This window comes from Neltuma alba, unplaced genomic scaffold, assembly GCF_004799145.2.
Source record: "Neltuma alba isolate B1F8T4 unplaced genomic scaffold, ASM479914v2 tig00010560_pilon, whole genome shotgun sequence".
In the NCBI taxonomy this organism is placed as follows: domain Eukaryota; kingdom Viridiplantae; phylum Streptophyta; class Magnoliopsida; order Fabales; family Fabaceae; genus Neltuma; species Neltuma alba.
The window spans coordinates 1,699,235-1,722,513 of NW_021635427.1; the positions used below are offsets into that span (position 1 = coordinate 1,699,235).

The 23,279-nt window shown below is 31.1% G+C and overlaps 1 long non-coding RNA gene across 1 annotated transcript; it reads left to right on the forward strand.

Moving 5' to 3' along the window:
* Window positions 1–19,499: 19,499 nt before the first annotated feature.
* Window positions 19,500–21,891, forward strand: LOC114757039 (uncharacterized). The gene is made up of 2 exons (XR_003741524.1): window positions 19,500–19,708; window positions 21,642–21,891. It is a non-coding gene; the product is annotated as an uncharacterized LOC114757039 (long non-coding RNA).
* Window positions 21,892–23,279: the final 1,388 nt, after the last annotated feature.

The following is a 23,279-nucleotide window of genomic DNA, read 5'->3' on the forward strand; positions in this document are numbered from 1 at the left end:
TGATGTTAGCATAATGTTTAAAGGCTTGAAAGGAATAAGAATTAAATGGTTTTATATTGAAATTGATTGAATTCCATGATTATGTAACTTAAGGGAATTGTTTGGCCGAGGCTGGTTCTTAGTGTTAGGATTGGATTTTGATAATTTTGATTCTTCCAATAAGTTTAGAATGAAAAATTGTGTAAGATACAAGTGAGGAAACAAGTTTGAAAGCATTAGAATTGAAAATGAAAATTTTGAACCCTAAAGGGTAACCTCTTAGCCAAATGGAATTTGTCACACCTTAATTTTAGACCATATTATATCTAAATTAGATCCATTTGGAACCATTTCTTATGGCCTTAGATAGGAAAAATTTAAAATTTAAAATTTATTAAATTTGGGTTATTATTCATGTAACCCTAATTAAGGTCAAAATTTGAAAAATCATAACTAATTTTAGAAAAATAAAAATGAGGTGGTTCCAAGTTTTATTTAAATCTCTTAATATGATCTTCAGAGAAACAATACTCACTGGTATCCAACCTTTACCAATCAACCCCAAAATTAATGCAAAGTGGTACTATTCATATAGTAAATTTTTAATTTTTCAGTATTTATGCCTAATTTTGGATAGGCATAACTTTTGTACAAAACTCCAAATTTGATGGAATAAAAAATTTTTTTAAAAGCTAAAAGTATTATCTATAAGTTTGCCAACTTTCAGCTAGAATCTCAAACATTTGAGCAGAATTTCATTGGTGTGAAAATAAGGCATTATTAGGGTTATTTTATCCATTTTTCATGCATTTTTTTGACTTTCCTCCCTTTTTAATCTCATGGGACTATTGCAATCCCATATCACATGCTTAAACATGATTTGTTGATCAAATATCCACATACATAACATCTCAAGTCACCTATACATAATCCAAAATAATTCACATAAATTACAAAATATTCTTCAAAAGGCATATAAATTCAATTCTCTTCCAAGATAATCTCCTTGCCTTTCTCCTTACTTGGTCTAACCCCTATTTGGTGAATATTTAAACATAAAGGAATGAGATTTTATAGAAAATCTCAATAGCAATGAATCACAATTATCATGCTATGCAAAAATGTGACATGTTACCATAAAACTAGAATGATCATACACAAGCTTTCATATACTTTTATTGCCATAGAAAGAGAGCCACATATCAAGCCATTAAGCCATTCCACATTACATATTGCCAAGGTATATTTGACATAAAAATTTACACATAATCACACAGCTTGCTCAATCACATCATGGCAATATAAAACAAGTAACACATACACATTTAAACAAGCAAGAAAGCAATCAAATTATGAGTTTAATGCTATCTCTTGCTTAGGTATGCAATTCGGTCTCTTTATGTATTTGGTGCTCATCTTTATTTTCTTATACAATGCCTATCAATCCAAGTATAAACATATTCTATATTACCAATAATTCAAGGCATAAACACTATTGCTCAATAACATACTCATATAGGGTCCGTTTAGATCAGCGATTGGAAAAATAACTTATTAAAAAATAGCTTATAGAGAAGTGAAGTTGGGTAAAAGCTAAATTGGATAAGCTGAATTGTGTTTGGATTGAAATTCAGAAAAGCTAGTTTGCAAAAGTGAGATTGGTAAAAAATTGTTTGGATTACGGCTGAGTAAAAATAAGTTTGGTTATAAAATGACCAAAATGGATATGAGTTTTAATAAATAATGAAACATGATAAAAAAATGATTTCACATAATATAATGAAATTAAAATAATTTAATATGAAGAAGTCAAATTTAATGAGTGAATTAAATTTTAAAATTTTAGAAAAATCATAAAAAAATATTTTAAATATAAAGTGAAAGATGAAAAAAAAAATGAATTGAGATAATATAATGAAGAAGTGAAATTTATAGAGTGAATTAAAATTGAAAACTTTAGAGAAATCATAAGAAATATTTTAACTATAAAATGAAACATGATAAAAAAAATGAATTGACATAATAAAATGAATTTAAATTAATTTAATATGAAGAAGTGAAATTGATTGAATGAATTAAATTTGAAAACATCAGAGAAATGAAAAAAAAGATAAAATATATTATAAATAAAACATAATGCACACAAATGTTAACAAGAACTTTAAAAAAAACTTAGTAATCCTAAATCTAAAAGAGTAATAAGGATGTAATTCTAAAATCAAAGGAAACAAAATTCTTGAGCAAACACTGAATATTTTAGATCATCTCATGGCATTTTTCCGTTTGCAGGGAAGATCTTTCATTTTCATTTTAGATATAGTTAAATGTACGTTACATATATCTGAAAAATTATACTTATATTTCTAAAGAAATTGAAATACGTTTTTGTTAAGACATATTTTAATGCGAGATTCTTTGATATTTTTTCCTAAAATAATTTGAATTATTTGGAAATAAATAGACATGAGAAGCAATTAAAAATAGTACAAAAATATATTTAGGAAAAAACAAAACAGGTATAGGAAGTGAGGCAAAATAATACGGCCGATATATTCAGAGTCCTGGATGAAATAGAAAGACATTAATAAAAATGATTTGACCAAATTCACAGAAGAGGACTGGCTAAAAATGTGGACAGGAGAGGGTGGGTCCCTCGTATTGCAACAAAAGGTCAAAGCAAGGACAGGTGGCATTTAGTCCATTTCCCAAAATGGACAGTAACGCAAATAAGCTCTAATCGCTGATCCAATAAGCCAAAAATGGAGCTTCTCTCAAAACGTACTTTTTCCAGCTTAAAATGCATAAGCTCCTTTTGGATTTAAGCCCAACCAAACAAGCTGAAATATTGCAATCGGGCTTGTAGCAAAATAAGCTACTTTTCAGCCCAAAAAAGCCTTGTTAAATGAACTCATAAACCCCTTTTTTCTTGATTTTTGACATAATTGTTTCCTCTTTGTTTCAATCAATCTCTTGAACCATTCCTATATAATTTTTCATGTACAATCCAAATACCAAATCAGATTTAACAAAATCACACTCCTTCCCCCTAAACTCTATTTGGCCGAATAGGGTATACTAAGGGTCCTTGGTTTTCATTTTTTATTACAATGATTTTAAACACTTTTTCTTAGTGTTTCCCTACACAAAATTACCATTGGAATTATCAAATCACATTGAAACAGTTTCCAACCTCAAGAACAAGAGGTGGTCGAATAGGGCCCTTAAGGACACAACTTAGGGTTTCTTCAAAAATTCGATCCAAACATCAATCAAACATGCTATTCCAAGCTCAAATTCATGGTTTCTATCCTTCCCTAATGCTTTCTCAATTTTGACCAAATTTTGGCAACATAGAGGCTTAGGTTTTGTCATGAAACTTTAACCAAAACAACTCTTAAACCTAACCAAAATAAAGCTTGAACATACCTTAATGGATCCTTGGTTGAAACTTGATGATTTTCTCTTGTTTTGGATAGTTTAGGGTGTTGTTTTTGGGTAATTTTTTGTTGAGCAGAATTTCTCCTTATTTTTTCAATTTTTGGCTGAATTATGCTCTCATTGGGGTATTTATAAACCTCTTGAGCTAGCCATAACCCCTCCCAAATGGCCTAATTTTCTACCACCTAAAGGAACATATGTCTCCCTTCATAACCTTTCAAGTTTGGATGATGCCAAGTGTCTCTTTTATCTTAATTTTTCTTAGTTATTTTGGGTTTGTTTTGGGCTTGGGTTCACTTGACATAAGGGACCATGGGCTGCACAAATTTTATATGCTTTCTTAACCCAAAATGAGTCCAAACTGATTAGAAAGGAAGGAAAAGTGTGGCCCAATAAAAAATTATCAATTTCAAATCAAAACTCACTATATGAGTTACTATTTCCAAAAATAGTTCTGGGCCTTCAAAAATTCATTTCTCCCATAAAAAATTCTCTTTTAATATAAAAAGGTCTCATGAATTTTTTTGGAATTTATTTCCCACCCTAACCTCTTGTATTGAATTTTATCCAAAATTGGGTCTTACCAATAAAGTTTCATAATTAATTATCCAAAAATAATTCTCTTCACATCCTAAGGCTAGCACTAATTTTAAAATTCATAATAATATGCTAAGTAATTTTTTTATATTTTTTTCAAATTTTTTGAGGCCTCGAGGTAGCTCAAATAATTAATTACAATAAAAAAATCCCTATCTGATCATAAAATACTAATAAATCTTGGAAATTCTATAATAAATTATTTTTACCCTTTTTCACCTTTGGGACCTCATATATTATTCTAAATCCTCAAATCTCTATTTTTCCTATTTTTGGGGAATTTTTCAATTTTTCTAACACCCTATTGCAGTCTGTCCAACCTATACCAGATATTATAAAAATATCAGTCTAGACCCTGTTTGGATTTTATGTCATACGTGGCTTTGTCAGTTAGTCTACTTTCCCTATTGGCCCTTGACTTAATTTTTTATTCTCATTATCAGGGTTAAAATTTATAGGATGTGACAGAATTTAAATGAAAGGAGTTGGATTTTGTTAAATCCAAGCTCATATTTGGATTTCTTATGAAAATTTGAGTAGGAAATGGCTAAGAGAATGATTTTAGAAATCAAGATTAAGAAAGTAAAAAGTTAGGGTTTAATAGGAATTAAGTTTGAAGGTAAAAGTTGTTAGGAATGACCATGGTCCTAGTGCGTTGCCTATTAATGTGCAATGTGAAAATAGGGTCATGAGACACCAGGACAGATGAATAAAAAGATTGTTCTAGCAATCTTGGTAGTTAGAAGCAAAGGGAGCAAGAAAGTTGCTTGTGAGCAAAGAAAGCTTAGAGATACAAGATAGTGAACTTACCCTTATTGTGTACTTGATATGTATGCTTGTGTGTTGATGTTGCTTGATGATAATTTATTTTACGAAAAATTGAATGTTGCTTTATTTCTTGTATTTTCTATGTCCATGTGTGAATGAAACATTGAGCATTGGAGTATATCATTTTATAAGCATAAAAGCATGTAACCAAGCATGTTATCCATCAAGCATTAGTATTACATACACATGGGTAATTATTTGCTACTAAGATTTTTTCAAATCTCACCCTCCCTTAACCAACCTTATTAGGTATTAATGAGCAAGCAATATGATGCATGAAGAGGAAGTAAGGAAAAGAGGAAAAGAATTGAGGAAATGTATTATATTACATTATGTAATTTATATGCCAATGTATGAAATGAATATGCCACTAACGTTATGTGATGATAAATGATGATGAAGGCATGCAAAACTAAATATGATAATGTATGGGAATAAATTATGCAATGTTGGCATAACTATGAGATAAGAAATAAATGAATATAATTATTAATGCAAGTAAGGGGGATAAATTACCCCTAAATGAGCCACAAATTTATGACAGAGTGGAAGTGAGGCAAACGATTGAATCTACCTATGAAATTTTGTATGGTTAGAGTATACATCCTGAGATTTAAAATAAGTGGTAGATCACTTAAAATAGATGTCTATGCTAAGAGTTATGACTACTCAAAGTTAGGATAGAGAAACTAAAAAGTACAATTTTTACCAAATGAACAGTAAACTTTCACATCATTTATGTGATGATAAATGATGATGAAGGCATGCAAAACTAAATATGATAATGTATGGGAATAAATTATGCAATGTTGGCATAACTATGAGATAAGAAATAAATGAATATAATTATTAATGCAAGTAAGGGGGATAAATTACCCCTAAATGAGCCACAAATTTATGACAGAGTGGAAGTGAGGCAAATGATTGAATCTACCTATGAAATTTTGTATGGTTAGAGTATACATCCTGAGATTTAAAATAAGTGGTAGATCACTTAAAATAGATGTCTATGCTAAGAGTTATGACTACTCAAAGTTAGGATAGAGAAACTAAAAAGTACAATTTTTACCAAATGAACAGTAAACTTTCACATCATTTATGTGATGATAAATGATGATGAAGGCATGCAAAACTAAATATGATAATGTATGGGAATAAATTATGCAATGTTGGCATAACTATGAGATAAGAAATAAATGAATATAATTATTAATGCAAGTAAGGGGGATAAATTACCCCTAAATGAGCCACAAATTTATGACAGAGTGGAAGTGAGGCAAATGATTGAATCTACCTATGAAATTTTGTATGGTTAGAGTATACATCCTGAGATTTAAAATAAGTGGTAGATCACTTAAAATAGATATCTATGCTAAGAGTTATGACTACTCAAAGTTAGGATAGAGAAACTAAAAAGTACAATTTTTACCAAATGAACAGTAAACTTTCACAAATTAACCATATGAATTGGCAAGGATTAAGCCCAGATTTATAGTTTTCCCTATAGATAATTGAAAGAGATTCTAATAGAATTTTGAACTACCTCAATATGATTTTTCTGTAATTAACTATGGGTTTTCAAAGTTAAACAAAAAATTTGGAATTTACCAATGAATAGTTACCCAAGAATCAAATTTCGAATTTTCAATCTACGAGCTTATTTTGTGAATAATTTAAACCGTAACACTTCCACACATATACTAAAAGGGGTAAATGAAAGGATATTTCAAGAGTTGCACCAAATGGATGTGAAAGCTATATTCCTTAATGGTGAACTAAGGAAGAAGTCTACATAAAACAACCTGAGGGATTCATTGCAAGAGGTAAAGAGCAATTGGTATGCAAGCTAAAGAAGTCAATATATGGTTTGAAACAGGCTTCACGGTAGTGGTACTTGAAGTTCCATGAGGTGATCACATCATTTGGTTTCATTAAGAACATCATGGATGATTTTATTTTCCACAAGGCTAGTGGGAGTAAGATAATATTCTTGATATCGTATGTGAATGACATTTTGCTGGCTACTAATTATCTAATGTAGTTCCTATTAAAAAAAGAGGTAAATTTAGTTCAAATTAGTATCCCAAAATCGAGCTTAAGAAAAAACATATGGAAAAGGGCCTATGTCTCAGCAGTAGGAATCTTGATATATGCACATGTTTGTATGAGGCCTGACATTGCTTTTATTGTGGGTATGTTGGAAAAATATCAAAGTGATCTTAGGAAAGTGCATTAGATAGCTACAAGAAGGTGTTTAGGTACCTACAAGGTAGTAAACACTACATGCTCACATATAGAAGAACAGAAAATTTGGAAGTAATTGGGTACTCAGATTCATATCTTGGAGGATGTGTAGATCCAAACAAATCTACAATCGATTACATCTTCCTATTAGCAGAAGGAGCCATGTCATGGAAAAGTGCAAAGCAAACACAAACAATTTCTTCCACTGGTGATGTTGAGTATATTGTATGCTTTGAGGTAAGTTCATAAGCAATATGGATAAAGAATTTCATTGCTATGCTCAAGTTTATGGACTTAATCTCTAGGCGAATTAGTATGTATTGTGATAATACAGCTGTTGTGGCCATAGCAAATAACAAAAGGAATAAAAGTCGAAGTAAATTTATCGAGTTTAAATTCCTATACTTGAAAGAAAGAGTTAAGGATGGCCAAGTTTCAGTTGAATGCATCAATATAAAGGATATGCTAGCTGATCCTTTGACTAAAGGGTTGCGACCAAATATTTTTGTTTTACATGTGCCTTACATGGGACTTCGTTATTTATTTGATTAGTTAAGGTATGAGCAATGAAATGAAATTCATGGTTTATCATTTCGATTTTATAATTGTATACATTTGTGACCTTGAAATTGATGAACATTGAAATAGGAGCCAAATAAACATTGAGTTTATTCATAGAGCGATACCCATTAAGTAAGGATGCTACCTATAATACATAGAAAGTAATACTTGATGAACCATGATTCTTATAGTACAACCTTAGTTAACCTTAAACAGGGCAATGACATTGAGTATACAGACCAAGTAGGAGAATGTGAGATATTTATTATATTATAATTATTTAGATATTAATTAGGTTAATAAACTAAATATGCTAAGTGTGACCCGTAGTTATTTTGGGCCTAATCCAAGGTAGGTGTTAGATTCAATTAATTAAAAGTTATTTTCTCTGATAGTGAGTAACATATAACATGCGGTAAACTAAGTCTAAAGCAAGTAACCCTAATTGTAATCTCTGCTCACTTTTCTGAGGGTTCCCTAATGGTGACGGCTACCTTCCAGTTATCATCATTGCACGTAATCACCAACTGGAAGATTTCCTATACTGTTTTCTTTAACGGTATTCTTGGCTTTATAATTCTCTATTATTCAGATCAAGGCCTTCATCAAATCTATAAAGCTAATGGCAAGAGGTATTTATAAGTCTTCCGTTGTAACTTTTTTCAGATATTATATGCATATATATAATCAGACTTGATTGAATACTATGTGTGTTGTTTTTCTTACATAACTGTGATAACTTTAATTTTTTCAAGTGTCAATTATAAGGTCATTTTTATTTTAAATTTTGCATCTATTAAAATAAAAAAAATCATTTAAATAGCAAATAAAAAAAGAATCTTGACCATTCAAAATCAATTTGAATGGTATAGGTTAAGATGACCATTTCATGCTCATCTTGTTGATGAGGATGGAATCTACTCATTCTCTCAGTGGCAAAAATTCTTAGTAACTCTTAGTGTGGTGAATCTTATCCATTTAGATTAATGCAACATCTCATAGTTTGCAACTTCATCATGCTGTTAAAATTAAAAGTTAAAAATAAATTTGAGTCATTTTTAAACTATTATCTAATATTTTTTGTATTGAGCATCCAATTTCTAGGAACAATCTTACCTCATCAAGCAAAGGATTTATCAAGGTCTAGATTAATTCGAATCAAATCCGACAATACAACAAAACTCTGCCACCAAGTATTTACAATGTTTTAGACCTGTCTCATTTTAATTGAAGGATTTATCTGAGTCTAAACTAATCTTGATGAAGTTTGGTAAAATCACAAAGGGTTACAGAACCCTAACACAGAAGTAAGAGTGAAGAGAGGGTCGGGGGCCAACTTCATGAGTCATAGGTAGCGGAATGAAGCCTCCCATAATTTTTAATTATGGAAATTTACTATCATCACCATAAACTAATTAATAATTAATAATAATAATAATACATATGTATGACTATGTCTATCTTTCATTCCATGATTAGTTACTCATGCTAATTAATTGATTACTATTATTCAATGCAATAGCTACAATATGTTGTTTTAAATTAGAATGTCAGTAAGGCTACAAAATTTAATCAATATGTTGTTAAATTTAACATTAGTGCAACTCTTACATTTCATTCTAAACCTCCATGTTGATGCAAGGTTAATACTTATATAATACTCTAACTAACATTTGGATGAAAATAAGAACAAACTATGAGTTTCATATCACAAAATTGAAGACGATCCAATTTCACATACAACAAACCAATTTGAACTCTACACTGAACATAACATATGTATAAATAAATCATCATCCACACAGGACATTAATTAAGTTTAATTTAGAACATTATTGTCGAACATATATATTAGAATAAACAACAATGAGTAATAGTGAAATAAGCAAAAGGAAGTATGAAGATATGAAAGTTGCTGAGAACAAAACCAAACCATTGACAATTGTCTTAATGATAATTTTTAAAGATCTCAACACAATATATTTTGTTGTCCTCTTAGTATCACTATGATTATCACCCACAACAATCTCTAAACCATCCATACTTTTCACTTTGAACAAGGCAACGTGTGATTGGCCATGTGTGAAGATGAGCTTACATAGATATAAACCTATATGATGGAAAGAATACTCTTGACTTTTGTTGATTGTCATAGCAAATGATAGAGTGACTGGAAATTGCATCCATTGCATGAAAAATGGCCATATACTTTTGGAAGGATTCATGTTCATTCTAGGAATGAGAATCTTTTAATTTGGCATAGACCATTCAAAGTGATTGTCTCTATAACTGTCTTTCCTAGTTTTGATATATGAAGACGTGTTTATTGCATAATTCAGAGGTGTGAATAATGTTTCTTTCAACAACATTATTGGTGCTTCAACTTTCAATGTTAGCTTATGTAGAGGCAAGCCTGAGCAGGTAATTATTTTTAAGAATTTTGAACATAGGTTTTCAAAGCTGTAATTATCATTACGACCTTGTGAATTGAGTAACAATTGAGGAACTCATGTGCTTTATTGGCAATATCGAGCATGTGCTAATTAATCTTATTAATCATTTCAATGGTTAGTGCTAGTATTGTTTTGCCATTGAAATATTCATTGAAATTTAAATCTTTAGGGAGACTTACATAAGTAGATTCCACAATTGCATAGATTGGATCTTAACACTTTGATAGTAATAATCTATCACACATTTCAATTTTTGTAACACTATCATGTGAATCCCCCAGTTTGCCATCACCCACATCTAACAACTATCTATAAGACCATTTCAATTTGCTTTTGTCATTGCACGATGATGATAAGTCAATTGTATATTCTTTGTCAAGTGGAAAATGGTGCGGTGATTCCACAGGTGTGAAGAATTAATGCATGCATTGATAATTGTTCCTCTTATTCCTCTCAGGAATGTATTTCCCATCAAATAATCTAGCACAATGCATGATGTCTTGTAGTGTCTTGTCTAATGCTTCTACATAGAAACATTGTACCATAAGAACCTCATCCCAAAATATTCGTTTAGTGCTTTTGATTAGATTCTCTAAGGTGAGTTTTGCTTGACTGAACACAAAGAAGAGTTAGTAATTTGAATTGAAATTGCAAACCTAGAATGTATTGTCCAACCTTATGGTAATAAGGTTGTTGCAATTTCACTTGATGCAACTGTAAATACAGTACTTCCTTTTATACACAATGATAAAGTCAATTCATTTCACAGGAATGTCTTCCTAGTTTCACTATATTTATATACAAAGAAGAAACACCCATGATCCATTTCTAAAGATAACATGACTTTGTCATACATTTGCTTTTGCTAAGAATTCAATGCCTTCAAGAGTTTAGCTGATTCTAAATGAAGATCATTTCTATCATAACTCAACTATTCTTCAAGCGAAGGCATAAAAGAGAAGTCATGGAAACTTCTTTTCGTTTTGCTATAGCCACTACAAAAAAACGCTCAATCACTGATGGAATCATTAATGGAATTTTGGTAACTTTATGGATAAAATTTTCTATGGATTTCCAACGAAAATTATCGATGAAAATTTTTTGTCAAAAATTCTTGTCAGTAATTTTATTTTTGACAAAATTAGCCATGAAAAAATTTTGTAGGTAAATTCTTTTGAAAATCTGTGACAAAGTCCATCGAAACTTTTGTCAAAAAATTTAGTGATAGATTTCTAACAAAAATCAGCAAAGGAATATTTTCTATGACTAATTCTGTTAGCAATTTAAGATTTTTGAAACTTTAGTTACCATTGTAATATGATAATAATTTTTATTAGATATAATAAGAAATTATTTATAATTATTTGTTAATTTTTAGAATTAGATTTGTTGAGTTCACAAAGTAAAATTAAAAAAAATATGAGTATAGGTGATAGGAATTTGATATGTTTATATTATCCTAATAAAATATAGTCAATTTTTTTTATCAGATTGATTTCTCTTTTCCTAGTTAATTTTATCTCAAATAAATATAATGAGTTTTGAAGGCTACTATTGATATTAATATCTTTTTGGCTAAATATACATTTAGTACTTTAACTTTGTGTAAGTTTTAATTTGATCCTTAACTTTAAAAAAATATATCTTTTAGTCTTTTAACCCTAAAATTATTAACAAAAATGATAACATTGAGATCTTAAATGTTAATAAAACATTCTCAAATACTAACATATTAAATTTAATTTTTAAAACCATGATTGTCTAAAAAATCTTCTTTAAAATCTAACAATTTTAGGGTAAAAAGACCAAAACCAACTTTACTACTAGAAAAACACCTTTTTCCGCTGCCTAATCTAATACGGTTATTGCACTAATGGTGGAATAAATGAGGTAGTGGCATTGTTGTATATAATGATATAATATTTAAATTGGTTATAATAACACCATTGTCATTATTACTTTTTATATTGAGTATTAACCCAATTGGTGTTTTTAATCTTTACATAGGCCTATCTTCTGCCTTTTCATTTCCCCAAAGTAATTTGAACTTGAACAGTCACCAACTATGTCTTGTCACAATCTCTTTAAGCTCAAAAGCTAATTGTCTTTCTCATTCTCCATCTTCTTCATCTACTAATGCTAGCAGCCTTACAATGCCCAAACAGTAAAAAATCGTCCTGACCCATCCTCCATCTTTCCCTCCTCCCCCTCCCTCCCCTCTCTCCCTTTCTTGCCACCCTCTCCTCCTGTCCCTCCTCCTCTCAACCAGCTACTTTAAAGAGTGGCAATGATTAATCATTGCCACTACTGTTTAGTGGTTCATTTTGATGCCCTCAACAATAAGGTCAACCTCCTACTTGATGATAGGTACATTGAGTATGATGACATGGGCGACCTATTTGCTGCATCTTCCTCCTCCTCTTGCTATTAGTTTTTTTTATTATTGTAAAAATGTAGTCTTTTTCCTTTAAAATATTTTGTAAATGTAGCCTCCATGCCCCCTACTAAATGTAAATATATAATGATATTTTGTGATGATCGTGTGTTGTTCCTTTATTTTATTGCGTTTTTCGGTTCTCTAATCTTTAACAATGAACCCTAAAACTAGTAAAAATGTTATCTTGTTTTTTGGCTAGCTGGTTTAAAGAAAGAGAAGAACTAGTGATGATTAACATTTAAAATTTAAACTAGTTATCCTGTGTTCAATGTAAAATGAGTTTTCAACATCAGTTTCTACGTCAACTGGTATTAAAATTTTGCCTTCACTATAAATAAGGCCTCTACCCTTAGTTTTGCAATCTCAAAATAAGGAGAAGAGAACTTTTACCTCTAAAGCTGTGTGGAGATGGCATGGAGTGCTCAAGTCATCTTCCACTGCATGCCATTATCGTTGCCATCCGTTGCCTTTGCCATTCTAGTCTCACCATAGGTATCATTGTCGCTATTTTATTTCTCCATTGAGCTATTTGGCTCATACAAGTCTCTTTCTGTTCAAGATTAGCTTTGAATCTATCCATTAAAGGTTGCAATAAGCTGTCTGAGGCTTGAAGCATCATCACTGTATTTGGTCCATTAAAGAGGATGAGGAGCTATACTAGGCATTTGTCATTCAAGTATGATTAGCTCTAAGTTGCAGTACTTTGAATGACCAAATACTTGTTAGAGAACTAGTTCATCCTTGCAAAAAGAACTATCCTTTGTTTTCTTTCTTCCCGTTTACCACTAATACTCATCTTCTTTCATTTTCTTTCTCCCTAGTGAGCTATTTTCCTAAACCCTAATACTACTTAGTTCTTAACTACAAGACTACTTTGTGTTTTCGTAGTTTCTTTTGTTTGTGGCAAAACAAATTCATTCATCAGAAGAACTAGCTAGTATATAAGAAAATTTTAAAAAAAAAGTTATACTTCTTAGACCACTAGGCTAAGTAGTGGATTTTTTTAATTTTAATTTTCAATGTTTACACTGGTTGGTATAATAACTGCTATTGACATCATAGTTTTCTACACCAGTTAAAAAACCAATGTAAAAGGTGTGAATTTTTAACATTGTTTCTACACCGGTCATATTTCTAATGTCAAATGCCCATTCTAACTGGTGTAAAAAACCTTTTTTCTAGTACTACTTTTTAAAGTTAAGGGATCAAATTGAAACCTCATATAAAGTTAAAGGTACCAAATGTATACTTTGGCCATATCTTTTTGACAATTGAAGTATTAGTTAATTTCTTTCCTCTAAAACATTACGTGTAATTTGAAATTTTATAACTCTATTCTTATAATATGTACTTATTCTCTCTGTTTTTTTCCCGTCAAGATGGAAAGCAACAAAAGACCACTCTATACAAGAAAGAAACAAAAAGAACTCCACTAAAGGCATATAGTGAAATCTAGGAGGCATTGGTAAAGTATACCAATTCAATCTACTCAATTGATTGACTTAAGTATGAAAAAATAAAAGTTTTTTTGGATTTATTGGTTGATTGCGACTCTATCAAATCAACTGAATATTATTGATCCTAAAAGAAGATATAAAAGAATGAATGGGAGGCGCAAAATTGAATTTTACTGATCTTAAGAGAATAGACATCTGAAAAATATAATGGGTGCAAGATAAAGAACAATATAGAATGGTGTAAAACAATATCGTTAACTAATCAGTATTGAGTTTAATAAGATTGTAAAGAACAACAAAATTCTCCTGTTAAAAATTTAACATGATTATATTTTGAGTATCTGGACTCGCAACCTTCAATTAAGAAGTTACAACTCTCGTTAATTAAACAAAGTGCCTAATGATTTGGTTGTACTTTATGGTAATTCATAGCAATCCTCCTTATACTGTGAGATATGTATGAATCATAATTATCACCTCTTGTAATCTATCCATGACAATGTTATTCCACTTTTTCACTCCACATCTTCATGTAATTTGATCTTGTTATATTATATATACATATATTATTTTTAAAAAAGATGTGGAAAATTTAAACTGAAAAATTATCAAATTATACTTAAAAGTTTAAACTGATATTTGATAGAGCATACAGTAATATACTAATTTGGAAAATTAAATGACAATATCAGTTCACGAATCATACAATTTAAAGGTTTCACTATAATTTAGTAAACATAAATTGAAATATATTTAATGAATTATTAATAAATAAGGATTAGAACGTTCTATAAATTAAAAAAAGTAAATATCAAAATAAGCGTTGCTTCATTTTCTTGTCTTTTCCAGTTAGTCTACCATAACTGACATTGAAAGCGCATTTAAAAGAAAGACTTAATTAAAAAATTTTAGAAATAATAATAATATAAGGTTAGCTAGATATTGGTTAGAAAAAAAGTTGGCCAAATGTTATAATATTTTTTAAAAATATAATATAATTATTCTTTTGTGTAAAAAATAGTAAAACTTATATTTGAACTTGCAATTTATAAAAGCAAATTTGACAAATAACTTTCATGTTTGTGAAAAAACTGTATTCCGTTCATTGTAAAAGCCAAACTTATTCTCCCTAGCTCCAAAGATTTTCACTTTCCCGCCGTTGAACCCATTTAATTTTTTTTTAATAATAAACCCATTTAATATGACATTTTAATTCTAACAAAAATTTTCACTTTCCTTTTCCCTCTAGATCATTCACCGACTCTATTCCTTCAAGCGCTCCCTCTGCAACTCCAAAGCTCACGCACACCAACTCTCTCCCCCTCATGATTGTGACTCCATTCCTGCAGAAACTCACGGCCTTCTTTTCTTCATCAACTCCTCTATCCCATTCGCCATTTTCAATTTCATCGGCCTCTCCCTATTTGTGAACCTAAGCTCGGCACCTCTTACTCCTTCCGCTCCTCTTATTTGCTTCAATCTGCTGCTACGTACCGTGCTCCGTGAGGATGAGCGAAGACTTTCACTTTCTCCAGTGACCAGCGTTTCTCTTATTACTGACTGAGCAGAGCAAGGAGCTTCCCTTCTTCATCTTCGAGTTGACGCCATTGCTCACTACTTCTTGTCGCAACCTCCACCCCCTTCAGGCAAGTTGATGTATATGGTTTTTGGTCGCTTGTTCCTTCTTCTTCGTTCAATCTATAATAATTTTGAACCCTACTCTCTTCCCTCTGCAGGATTGTTGATAGTTGAGGACAAATTTTTTGATTGGTTGCGAAATTTTTAAGCTCGAAATACTTCAGCTTTCATAATCTTGCCATCTGTTTGGTCTATTGCATTTGTTTTCTTTTCTGTTTTAATTCTTTAGGTATTTAATTTGCTTGCACTACATAATCCATGAATCAAGATTGAAATCCAACTCATGAAACTAATTTTTTTGGTCAAATTAAAATAGATTATGCAAAATCAGCTCAAGGTGCGGAATCTAACAATTTCGTTTATAATTTTTTATTTTTTTTCGTGTTTCGTCTTAGTCGTAATTGGTGTTTGATCTTTTTTTCCCTATATAATAGTTTTCTCTTGCCACATATATATCTTGCTTGTTTGATTTGATTCTTACATACTATTTATATAGGATTCCTATTTCATGGTAGTTCCAAAAAATTAAAGATGGATGTATAATAAAATTAATCAGAACTAAATGGGTTACAGTAGATTTTGAACGAAGTGTTCAATTACCTTATTTTCAAACATCAAGACATCTTAGGTGTCCGTATGTGAATATATAAGTTTCGATCAGACGAAGACATACCTTTATAAAAGAAGATTCATGTCGGTCTCCTATATATGGACTAGTTATGGTAAAAGACAAACAAGGTATCCTTCAGCCATTTGTCCAATGCCAAGTGGCCCACAACACAATAACATACTCACAAACAGTTTTCTCGATGAACTTTCAATCACCCGTATATATGATTCTTTGATAGTTGATATATATTTATTATCATCATACAATAGGCCACGTGCTAAACACGCATCTTTAAAAGTTTTATGGATTACTCCATCTCATCGTATGAACTGGGATATGTTAAATTGGTGAGAAAAACACACAAGTAATACAATTTCCTTGAGTATGGTGATGCATGCACTCTACTAATAGAAAAGCCCTTTTGTTTTCATTTTCTTTCCCTTTTAGGGCCTGTTTGGATAACATAGAAAACTAATATTTGGGACCCAAACCATGGTTTGGGTTCTTCTGATAATAACTATCCAAATACTCTCATTTATCAGAATCACTTTTTCACCAAATCTATTCTTTACAAAATCTATTTTTTCCAGAATCTATTCTCCAGAAGCTATTTTCCAAACCATGGTTTGGTTTCATCCAAACACCCTCTTAGTCCTTTAGTAAACATAATGTTTAGGAAACTTTATATAATTTGCTTGAGGTATCTATTTTGTATCCTTAATTTTGCATGGAAGATTTGTCTTGAGCACTTTTCAGGTCATGCTTATGTCTTAGCATCATAGAGGGAGCTTATGAATAAACCCTTCCATTTAGAGTTTAAACAGGTAGTCGTCGTCTCATATTGGGTTTTAATTGATGGATAGCCATGAGCCATAAAGGATTTTAGTTTATTTATATAATAAGGATGTGATACTAGATAAACTTCTTGTCTCTGGTTGTACAGCTTGATTTGTTGTGAGAGAGAGAGAATGAGAGAAAACAAAAACAAAAGGAAAAAGCAACTGCATATAAGCATATGAGCATGATTTATCATGAATAAATTCTTCTCTTGACAGCTGCACATGTATATTGTTATTTCAACTAAAAAAAAAACATTAAAATCAATTAATCCCAATGATGTGTTTTCGCAGTTTCTTAAAGCTTGTGTTAAAGTGTTGGTGTGCGTGCTTGACTCTTGTGAGTTTTCAGTGGGGGGGGGGGGGAACCTCCACCAGTTATTTTCCTAGTTTTGTGCCAAGGTTTTGTTGCTTGGTCATTTTGTTATTAACCCACAAATTAAGGCATGCAAATTATGTGTATAAGGAAGGATTATATTGCATGTTAGATTATTGTGTATATTTATTCTGTTTTGGTTGGAAGGAATATATGTTCAAACACTTGCACAAAGAGCTTTGCGTTTAGTATCTCCACTTAACACTCATTTGGTTTGGATTAGGTTTTTATTTAAAAGCATCGTATTTTCTAAGTACTAAATCCTAAGATCAATTTCCATTTCAAGGAGAGAGTGATTAGTGATACCGCTGTTAAATTCTTTAGAAGGAGAACAAAGAGAGTGTTTGAGACGTGTGATGATTGATTTAAAATGATTTTTTTTTTTGCCTCTAAGTTATAAGCCTAGCTACTGTTTGATATGTGGGAAATGGAGGGAATGAGAGGGGAGAAAAAAAATTTAATGAGCTCTATTTAAAAAATTGGAGAAGCGAGGTTTTAAAATTTTAATAAAGAGAAAAAGCAATATAAAAGAGTAATAAAAATTAATTAAAAACTTTAAGTCCCATTTTTTCAGTTTTTTAAGTCGAGCTCATTAACATTTTTTCTTCTCTCCCTTCCTTTCATATCAAATGGACTCTTATAGTTACCGTCTTTTATTGGTTTGGTAAAATGAGAATCAGAGACCGTTTTTGGTACAATAAATTTTGCATATTTGACAACCAGGTGCCGCTCATAAATTGCTAGAAAACTTCAAAAAATGAAATCCTTGATGCATGACTCGAAATCAGTGGTCAGTACTTAGTTGATTGCCAAGGTTGGGTAGTTTGGCACCACTTCATCATCCTCTTAACGTTATGCTATCTCTTATCCTAATCATAAGAGGTCGTTGGTAGTAGTTTAAAACCATGCATTATAATTAGAACTGGAAGAATATAATTTCTAAGTTGCATGGTGAGTTCAATGTTGAGAATGGGGCCTACCGATCCTTGATGCATGACTCGAAATCAGTGGTCAGTACTTAGTTGATTTGCCAAGGTTGGGTAGTTTGGCACCACTTCATCATCCTCTTAACGTTATGCTATCTCTTATCCTAATCATAAGAGGTCGTTTGTAGTAGTTTATAAACGATGCATTATAATTAGAACTGGAAGTAATATAATTTCTAAGTTGCATGGTGAGTTCAATGTTGAGAATGGGGCCTACCGTACAAACATTTGAATTAGGAGGACCGAATTTTTTTTAAGGGGGAGGAATGCAATGAACAAGGAATTTGAGAATATTTTAATAGTAATTAATTAATTGATAGGGTAAGGGGAAAAAACTGGAAAAGAAAAAAAAATTAATGGTCCTGAAATTAGAATAAAATAATATTTCATTCATAATTAGTATTTTAATTATTTGTTTTACATGATTTTAAAAGCGAATAGTGGGTGTTGTGGAACTTGTGTTTTGTTCCTTGTGTCTTGGATTTGTATCCTCCCTCTATTGGAACAGGATACGCAGCGTCCCTCTGCGTCAAATTGTAGCCATTTAGATGAATCTAAAAGCTCACTATCTACCATATTATTATGCTATAAAAAATTAAAATAAATCTTGATGATAGTGTAAAATATTTTTGCCAGCCTTAACTATTTTTTTTTTTTAGTTGCTTAGAGTATCATTCTGCTCGAATGGTAAGAGACTAATCTCTTAGAGTATTGTAAAACTATAATAGGGATTTTTTCCAACAGTATTTTTTTCATATACATAATGTGCCAAACATTGAATAATAACGAAAAAACTTAACCACCAAATGTTTATATACAATCCAAAGCTAGCTCTCTAGCATAAAGGGTATTTTTTTATTTAATTAAGATTTTTTTTAAGATTTAGAGTGTAAAAGCTTTTTGCCTTTTCTAATGAGTACGTTTTTTAAGATTCCGATCTATGTTTTTTTTTTTTTTTGGTAATTTTGTTTGTTTTTTGTCCTACACCATGAGACCACCATAAAACGAAATAAATAAGCTTTCTTTTTTTAAATTCAGTTGATGAACGCTGGGCAAAGTGGGGGAAGAAACTTCCAGACCCTGAAACTTGAGACCTTAGCTTCATTGCTCCTTCTATCATCGCCGGTGGTCCATGATGTCGTCGTCGGTGATTACGTCGTGTGCCTGTCTGCCGTCGCCTTCCTCCCTTTTTCAGATTTCGGTTCGCTGTTCCTCCTTCTTACTCTGTTCAGCATTCTGATTCGTTCTTCTCCTCAACTGGCATTGTGGTAGGTATAAGCCTGGGTTTCCTTATATTCTATTTTTGTCTCTTTTGTTCATTGGGTGTGGATGGGCTGTAATGATTCCCCCCCCCCCCCACCTTCTTCCCCTCCATTGTTAACTGTTGCCGTAGTGAGTATGCTTCTTGGATTGAATTTTTTTTTCTTTTCTTCCTCCACAATGGCGTGTTCGAGTCAATCTTCTTGCTATACACACACACACACACACACACACACACACACTTACGCACACACAAGTCAGCGAAGGGGAGAAATAAAAGAGAAGAAACTTGTTTGCTAATTTTAGTCTTCTATATGATAGGTGTTAGATAAAATGTGGGGATTTAAAGTCAAAATGAACGAGCATTGAAGTATCATAATATCAGTTTTGGCTTTGAGAAATCTTGTGTGCCCACAAGGTGTTTGATAAAATGTTTGATAGAGAAGAGACTAAATTAAAAGTATATTTCTAAAGTATCTTGATGCTGAACAAGAATTGAGATCCTGTACTGCATGATTATGTTGCAAATCTTGTGTAAATATAAAAATTCGGAAGTTCTATAATTTTATACTAAATTGTGGTATGGTGATTGTTTGGGAATAAATTTGAAGATGCATATGAGATGTTTGTTGCATTGTGTAGAAAAGTAATTGGATTAAATTAAGATTGTCCAAGGGATTCCAAGGGTTTTGAGTTGGTTTGCGAAATGCACTGGAAGTGCTTGATTCAATAATTGAGAGGAATCATTATGGATTTGGGTATTGATGCTAGCTTTGAGTGAAATTATAATTATAATATAAGAATTAGTTACTTTTATAAATTGAAAATTGTTATTAAATGATTTAAGGAAGCTTGGGAGAATAAAGGAATTAAGCATAAAAAATGAATTTGGATTGGTTCTTTAGTTGGGTTTGGTTTAAGTTTTTTTCTCTCAATTTGCTGCTTTAAATTTATGTCTAGAGTCGTCTCTGAGCTTATTATGAATAGAAAGGAAGAATGGTTTAAATTATTGAATGGTTAGGTATCATTTTAGATTTAAGTGCATAATTATTTTATCTTGATTTTTATAAATACTTGATCAATTGTTTGAACCGGGAAAATGTTTGAGATAGATAGAATTATAATAAAATGTATATAACAATTCATTCTGATTGAAATATTGATTTGATTATTATTCTTCCTTGTTCAGTGAACAGTTTTGTTTTATATATATGTATATAAATATATATATTTATTGACACAGACACACAGATATTTAAGTAATGCGATCATTAAGTCTATGAAAGGAACATGAAAGGAACTCTAAAATATGGCTTATGAATATTTTGCAGAATCTTTTACGGAGTTGAATTTTTGAAATATACTAGATGAATTTTCATAAGTTGAAAGAAATGATTTCTTATAAAATATAAACATTTGTTTTTTCAGTGGGACTGGGCACAAAGCGCCTGTTATTCATAGCCTCTGTGCTATGCTGGTTATTCGTGGCCTCTGTTATTTGCCCGATCTTATTAGAATGAGAGCTATTATTTGTTATTGGCATCGCTGCTGGAATTGCAGAGGATATATTCATTTTTCTTGCCCTTGAGTTTTCGCTCTTATTTTCTGTTCTTCACAAGTATGACTCTTGGGGCAAGTTTTTGTTACAATTAGTTGTTGGAAGCATACTAAACTTTCTGGAAAGCTATCATAAGTTGTTTCATCTTGTGAAATGAAGTTTCTGAAGTGATTCTTTGTTGAGTACTTGAGTTTGTCAATATCTGATCATTATTTAGTTGCATTGCTATTTGTTCTTGCTGAAATCTGCTGCATTTCACTGAATTATACAGACCCACTGTTGTCTGACAATTCATGGGCTTTTACTCGTCTTGCCTCATGGTCTAGACATGAGTGCAATTGCGTGATCTAATGTTCCTAGTTTCTACTGGCACGTTATTTCAGATTTGCTGGAACTTGAACCACCCTGCTGGAGTTTTGCTGCACTTAGCTGTTCTTAGCCTTACACTGGGTATGTGCTCTTGGACATAGCTTTGAGCTGAGTTTGTGCATGATAGTTAGTAACTTCAATAATCAGATTCACTTGGGAGGGATTTGTGAAAACCCTGTACCTTATTTGAATGCGAGTGACTAGTTATGTATATCTCTGAAACTTAATTAAACTTGTTGGAATTTCTAGACCAAAATTTTGTTGACAACCGATTTGTGCTGCAACATGTTGATTAAAGACTGGCTTTTAGGCAAGAGGTGGAATCTTCACATTCTTGCTGTAACTGCGTAACAACCATCTACGGTCAAAAAAACCTGGAGTTTCTTAGCAAGATCTTGAAATTTTGATTAAATGTGTTCTGGTAGGTTACTTTCACTTTAGATTTATTTATCTTTCTTTTTTTAATAGGAACATCCTTGGTTCTTATTGAAGCTTGCATCCGTACATTTGATAAAGTAGCATATCTTAGGGAGAATGACAAATAAATAAGGCTGAAATTAGGATATTCCAATTTAGGAAGCTAAGGGTTGGAAATGACAGAGAGGGAAGTTATTCCCAAATTGGAATTTTGAAATTCAAAAGAAATAACAAAAATATCCCCCTTTCTTAAAAAAGGTTTAACCCCTCACTAGCAGCAAGCCATTGCCGACGACTGGACAACGGTGTTGGCCACCAATGTGTTGGCTGCCGACAAAGTTTTTTTGGTGGCAGATTTTTTTTTCCATGTAAAAAATCATTTAAGAAAAGTGGTGGGAGTGTAATTTAATCCTACTATTCTCTGGTCAATTTAGGCCAACAAAAGGGAAGGTGACTATTGGGCCGCCAATGATTTGTTAATCTTATAATACAAAAAAAAAAAGTTGATTCTTTTACTGTAGCTGCAGCACGTAACAACAGTTTATCTGATAATGACAAGTTTTGATTGGGAAATGATGAGTCTAAATTTAATATTAACAAATTATTTGTTCCTGATACATAACAGGAAATAACATGTATACTAATTAAAAATGACAACAATTTATCTGGGAATGATATGTCTTGATTGAGAAATAACAATTCTAAATTTGAAATTAGTAATGTGTTTTGTTTTTGATACATAAGAGGAAATAACACATTAATTAAAAATAACAATAATTTATTTTAAAACGATAAGTTTAGATTTGAGATTTTATTTGAAAATGACAAGTTACGAAATGATAAGTTTATACTTAAGATTAACAATATAATCTTTAATTAATTCAGAAGTTTAGACTTGTCAAGTCTACACTTGTGACATTGTTAAACTCAAGTTTAAATTTATCATTTTACAATTAAGATTTGTTATTCCTAGATAAATTATTGTCATTTTTAATCAATTCATATGTTATTTCACATTATGTATATATCAGGCAAAAACACCTTGTTAACCATGTACAGACCTGTAATTTCACAGTCAAGATTTGTCATTTCTAAATAAATTGTTTTCATTTTAATTAGTATGCATGCTACTTCCTGTTATGTATGAGGAAAAAATATCTTGTTAATATCACATTTAGACTTGTCATTTTCCAATCAAAACATGTGATTTTTAGATAAATTGTTATATTTTTTAA